The sequence below is a fragment of the Vipera berus genome, assembly GCF_964194415.1.
Source record: "Vipera berus genome assembly, chromosome: 1".
Lineage (NCBI taxonomy): Eukaryota > Metazoa > Chordata > Lepidosauria > Squamata > Viperidae > Vipera > Vipera berus.
In genome coordinates, this window is record NC_138202.1 from 45,278,709 (window position 1) to 45,285,933 (window position 7,225).

Consider the following 7,225-nt stretch of genomic DNA (forward strand, 5'->3'; position numbering starts at 1 on the left):
TCCTTCGGGAGAAGGGCGGTATAGAAATATTAATAAATTAAATTAAATATCATTTCTGGAGATAGCCATTTCCCACATTCCTTAATTCACTTGGTAAAAGAAAACTAACTGAGTTTGATAAATGCCCATTTTCATATCTCTCTGTAGAATGTTACTTTTTGACCATAACAATAAAAAATTGCTTGCAACCCATTACCTTAGGCAAACCCTAAAACTTTTTAAGGACTTCCCCATGTACTGATAGATGAGTGTATGCTTTGCCAATAGCACTAGAAATGTATGTGATTGTGTTAAAAAGTAACTGTTTAATAGAGGTAACTAAACAGATTCTTTTATTCAATCCATATTTTTCCAGCTTTGTTAAATTGTGCGTGGCTTGATATGTTTGCTAGTAAGAGCTCTTAGATCACGTCTTCTGATACAAAACTAATCCCCAGGATATAATTATGACTACAGATTTTGCATTACTTGAACCTCACATGTTCATATGAATATCATCACCGGTGTGCATATGACAAGAAGAAAAGACTTGATGATAAAATTGAACAATCAACAATATGCCTGGCTTATATCCTTCACTCTTTCTTTTTGCTGAGAGAAAATGTGACTGTTTTAAAATCTGGTGTCCATATGTCTAGATATAGAATAGTAACATTCTTTCACGAGAATGATAGGAAAAGGAACCCTGGAGAATGTTTATGGAGCTCAGCAGACTTTTCCTTCACAAACACCCTGCTAACTAACTGTTTGCATATCTCATAGGGGCTTTTATCATGAATTTGAAGAATGATGCTCAGGAAGTGAACAGAAGTTCTTGATATTATTGGCAATCTTTTGTCAATTTCAGATGTAGTTTACTGTATGGCATTGAGAAGTTAATGCACATTATACATACAATGTATATTTTTTTGGATTATGGCCCATTGTCAAAATCATCCAACCAATAAGGGGGAAAGTGTTTTGCCATTAAAGTCCATTTCCAGAGTTTCATTACATACCACCAACACTTCTGAATGAAAACATGCAATACATCTATGCAGGGCTTTTTTTCTCATAGAACGCTCAGAACGGAGTTCCGGCACCTTTTTTGGATGGAACCTTGTAGAGTAGGCAAGGTGGGTTGTATGACATGTATGAGTTACGGCACCTTTTTCTTTTACAAAAAAAGCACTGCATCTATGTACTGAAAGAGTGGGCCTTTATAGATCAGGGATAGCTTTATTTCAATAGCTTCCCATGGAGGAACATGGAAAAGCATGAAATACTTAGGAAGACAAACAAAATTGGTTTCTGTCTTAGATATGGAGGCCATTCATAAAGAGACCCTGCATCAAACCTTCCCTATTACAAAAAAAGGATTTCATTAGTGGAAAAGGGAACTGACCTGTAGAGGAGTCACTTGTACAATCAGGTAGCTGGCCGTGGCTTGGTGGTTGAAGTCTGCTTAATGCTTTACAATACATAGAGTCAATGCACAATGCAGGATCTAATCTGAATCTGATGACTGTTAACAATACTCTTATTAACAACTTAACAAAGAGAGAGGCAACCTGGAAAAAGTCCCTAACAGTGAGGACAATTAACCTGTGGAACAGCTTGCCTTCAGAAACCATGGGTACTCTAATCACTGGAGGTTTTTAAGAAGAGACTGGACAGTCACTTTTCTGAGATGGGATAGGTTCTCCTGCTTAAGTAGGGGGCTGGACTAGAAGACCTCCAATGTCCCTCCCAGCTCTATTCTATTCTATTCTATTCTATTCTATTCTATTCTATTCTATTCTATTCTATTCTATTCTATTCTATTCTATTCTATTCTATTCTATTCTATTCTATTCTATTCTATTCTATTCTATTCTATTCTATTCTATTCCTATTCCTATTCTATTCTATTCAACTAAAAGCCATATACAACCAGGCACATAATAAATACAACATGGAGAACAGCCATATATTCTGGAGAGAGCCAATTTCCCTGATGACAGGCTTCAGCAATAGTCCAAAAACTTGGAAGAATAAACCTTTGGTCCTAGTGACCAACTCAGATTGAATCCTACCAGGTTATCCTGAGATACATATACTTACTATTAACATAATGTTAATAGTTTCACTTAGTATGTCAAATTATCATTTTAACAAAAGATGAAATGCTTATCTTAATGTCAAAACATGAACTTCTCCCCAACTTTTGATATAAAATACAATTTATATACTATAATTTATATACTATAATTTAATAGTCTGTCAATTAAATATGTCCAAATATGATCTGTTTAAGAATTATGTAAAAAGTTAAATATTTAGGTATTTGGCTATCTTCAAGGTGTCCATCTATAAAGGAATTAAATTATCAAAAATTGATGACTGAGATGGAGAAGAAATTAGACAGCTGGAAAAACATTCAACTCTCAATCCTAGGACGAATCGCAGTGATTAAGACTCATATTTTGCCAAAGTGGTTATACCTATTCCAAACTGCTCCTGCAAAACTAGATAATAATTTTTTTAAAAAACTAGAACAGATAGTTGGTAGATTCATATGGAATAATTGAAAGCCACGTATTATAAGAAGAACGCTGCAGGAGCACAAAACAAGGGGAGGACTGGGGCTCCCACATTGGGAGCTGTATTACCATGCCTCTGCCTTGGCTTGGATTAGGGACTGGGTTGTGTTATCTAGAAAAAGGGTGTTAACTATTGAAGGATATAACTTAACGCAGGGATGGCATGCCTATCTCTGGTCAAGGAAGGACAGTCAATATAAAGTTTTCTCTAATCATTATATTAGGGATGTATTGATAAACTCTTGGCGTATGGTGAGAGGGTGGATCTATACAAAGATACCTGGCTGGTTTACTCCTTTGGAAGCTGTAAGTTATTCAATGTTACACAATCCAGACAGAAATTATAGGTATAAAGATCTCATAGATCTGAGAGGCAATCTTAAATCCAGGGAGGAGTTACATTCTGGGGGTATAGAGTTGGATTGGTGGTCGTATTCTCAAATGAGCTCAAGGTTTAATAGGGATAAGCAGGAATTTGGAATCAATATAATCCCACAAGAATTAGACAAGATTTTATGGGGAAGTGATGCTAAATTTTTATCTAAGACCTATAATCTACTTTTGTTCCATGGGATGGAAGGGGGAACAATAAATGACGTAATGATTGCCTGGGGGAGAAATATTGGTTGCACTATAGAATTAGAAGAGTGGGAACAAATTTGGAAGAAAAATATAAAATTAACGTTAGCAACGGCATTTAAAGAAAATATGTACAAAATGTTGTATAGATGGTACTTAGCTCCCGCACGAATTTCTAAAATGTTTCCCAATGCAAATGACAAATGTTGGAAATGTGATTCTGCCAGGGGCACTTTCTACCATCAATGGTGGACTTGTCCAAAGGTTAGGCGTTACTGGACCAATATAAAAAAATGGTTATTTCAAATAACAGGATATGATCTTCAATTGGACCCAGCTATTTTCCTCTTGGGGATGAAGCCACAAGAAGTACCAAAAAATGTTTGGTATCTAGTAATACATACTACAACAGCGGCGCGTATGACCTATGCGCAATATTGGAAGACGAAGGAAATCCCAACGGACTATCAAGTAATAGAGAAAGTATTACTATGCGCAGAGTCAGATCGAATGACATATATTCTCAAAGGGAAAAGTGAATCACTTTTCAATAAAAGTTGGGACTCCTGGTATTCATGGTTACAAAATAGAATATTTAATCTCAACGGGGGAAATACCAGATGATTGTGCATTATTATTTGAGGTATAGAATCTGGAGATATATGCAATTATAGATTTCTAATATTTGGTAATTAAAGGTTACTTAGCCTGGGATGCCCGAGAAAAAGAAATTAGGGGTAGTATTACACTTCCCGGTCTTGTCTAATGTTGTTGTTTTTGTTTTTTTGGTGTCTAGGGTGTTTTGGTGTTTTTCTATTTGATGCACTTTTCAGTACTTTGTAATAATGTTCTTGTTGTTTTTTTATTTAAAATTTGTTTAATAAAATTTATTTTAATTTTTTTAAAAAAAAGAATTATGTAAAACAATTTCCCTTGTAATACCTTATACTTTTTCTTTTTCCTGAGCTCTCTTTACACCATATAGTACCACTATTATAATTGTATTCACTCATTACTAATCATATTGGCATTATTTGGATGAATGGAATGATACTTTGAGCGCATGTTATTCACATGCAATAGATATTATATCCTGCACAGATTTACATAAAAAAAATGATTGTCACCAAAGTAAAGTGTGTTGTTTTAATTGCAAACTAGAGAAATACCTGAGTAAACATTATAAGTTTTTAGGGAGGGGAATGAATTCTGGTAACTTCTTGAAAATGAAAAATGAAGACTTGTGAATATTGAAGTTTTTTGTAATTGGTTTAAGTATATACACTTTTAAAACATCAATAGTGGAGCTTATGCTGTTATTTTTTTTTCTGTAGTTGGCATGAGCACTGCTTTATAACTTGTCTCAGCTGCTTAATTAACTTTAGCAGTGATGTGAGCAAAGCTTTATAGTTTATAAAGCAAATATTTTCATGAAACAACACTGTAGCTGAATAAATGCATAAAGTATTGATCATCCTACTTATATGTTTGTGTTGTAAATTGTTTTTTCCTCTCTGGCTGTGCACAGATGGGTTTTTCCAAATAAAAGCCAAATGAGAAAAAACAGAAACAGAAATTTTACAATCAAAAAGTCAAAGTGAAAACTGCCAATTCTCTTTGAAAGCTAAAATTAGATCCATTAAATGGGATGGTATTCTTAATAATTATGGAAGAGGTTCCAATCTCAACTTGGTAAGCTAAAGGTCACTAGTAGACAGATAGTAACTGATTAAAAAAAAAAAAATAGTGGAAGACACATACTGAAATACTGCACATTCTCCAAAGCACCTGAAGAAAGGAATAGAAGCAACGGAGGAAAATTAATCAAAGAGAGAAGCAACCTAGAACTAAGGAGAAATTTCCTGACAGTTAGAACAATTAACCAGTGGAACAACCTGCCTCCAGAAGTGGTGAATGCTCCAATACTGAAAGTTTTAAAGAAAAGACTGGACAACCATTTGTCTGAAATGGTTTACTGTAGGTTAGACTAGATGACCTCCAAGGTCCCTTACAATTCTATTATTATTATTATTATTATTATTATTATTATTATTATTATTATTATTATTATTATTATTATTATTATTATTATTATTATTATTATCATTATTATTGTTGTTGTTGTTGTTGTTGTTGTTGATGATAATAATAATAATAATAATAATAATAATAATAATAATAATAATAATAATAATAATAATAATAAAAAAACATGAAACTCAGTCAACTGAACACTCAAATTGACTGGCACTAATGGTTGACAAAGGCTGCTGCCAGCATCCTAGGTATCAACCAGGTATCTCCTTAAAATGTAAGATGTTCCGAGTAGTGCAGTTTTTTGTAGCTTTGCTGGAGTTATTGCAGGAAGTTGCAATTTCTTGATGTGTTTTGTAAAATTTTTGGACATAGTTCCCAGTGCCCTGATGACAATGGGTATCACTGTTATGCATTTTATCCATAATCGCATAGTTTCAATGGCCAGGTCACGGTATTTCATAATTTTTTCCAGTTCTTTTTCTTCGACTCTGGCATCTCCTGGTACAGCGATATCAGTCAACTGTACACTTCGGTTCTCTACAACTGCGATATCTGAGCTGTTGTGTTCAAAATGGCGATCTGTCTGTATTCGGAAGTCCCACAAGATCTTCACCCTCTCATTCTCGAACTTTTTTCACCCTATGTTCCCACGGCTTTTCAGACACAGGCAAGTCGTAGTTTTTACACAATGCCCAGTGGATTAGTTTAACAACTCGGTCATGTCTAGCTTTGTAATCAGTTTGTGCGATTTTGCTGCACTCACATATTAAATGTGAAACAGTTTCAGCTTTGTTGTTGCAAAGTCGGCAATTTGGATTGTCAGTAGATTTTTGTATCTTTGCTTTCATGGCATTAGTTTGTAGTGCTTGTTCTTGAGCAGCCAGTATTAAGCCTTCTGTTTCTTTCTTGATGCTTCCCATCTTAAGCCATGCCCATGTCAAGTTGTTATCACATTTTCATTCAATGTTTTTCAAATGTTGTCCATGCAAAGCTTTGGTTTTCCATCTATTTAATCTATCATCCAGCCGTTTCTCCTTATATTCTGCCTTTGTTTCTGTTATTTTGATAATGCTCTCTGTTTTCACAGCCTGCAGCAATTTTTCTGTACTTTGATTCACATAGTCATTCAAACCTCATTTTTCTTCTTCTACAGTTTCGTGGATTTGCAGTAGCCCCCTGCCCCCTATTCCTCTTGGCAGGTACAATCTGTCAATGTCACTTCGTGGATGTAGAGCATGGTGCATGTTCAAAAGTGTACGCGTTTTCCGGTCTAGGTGTTCCAATTCAGCCAATGTCCAGTTGATAATTCCAGCTGGGTAGCATATCAATGGGACTGCCCATGTATTAATGGCTTTAATTATATTTCCACCATTCAGCTTTGATTTTAGTATTTTGCGGACTCTTCTGATGTATTCCTTTTGTGTTGACTCTTTTACTTTTTCATTCAAGATGTTATCTGCTTCCAATATGCCTAGGTATTTGTAACCATCATCCTTTGCTAGTGCTTTCATAATACTTCCATTTCCCAGTTCTATTCCTTCTATTTTTCCCACTTTTCCTCATTGCATGGATAATATAGCATATTTTCCAAGTCCAAAGTTTTCCAGACATGCATTAATCCAACTGTGGGGTAATGAGTCAAATTCTTTCTTGTAATCAATCCACGCCATATTTAAATTTGTTTTTCATCATTTTGCATTTTTAAGTACCATTTTGTCAATGAACAGCTGAAGTTTTGTTCCTCTTGATTTTTTTATAATTTCCTTTTTGTTCTGCGGGATACAAATTGTTTTCCGTCACATGATTGAATACTGAATTTGCCAGTATTCTTGTAAAAAGTTTGAACGTTGTTGGCAGACAAGTAATTGTGTCGTAGTTGCTTGGTTCTGTGCTCTTTTCAGGATCTTTCATTATCAAGTATGTTCGACCAGTTGTTAACCATTCTTCACTTGTGGCATTTTGAAGCATTTCATCAAACTGAGTGGCCATGCGGTGATGGAAGGCTGGTGAGGTGTTTCAACCAGTATCCATGCAGCTCATCCAGGCCA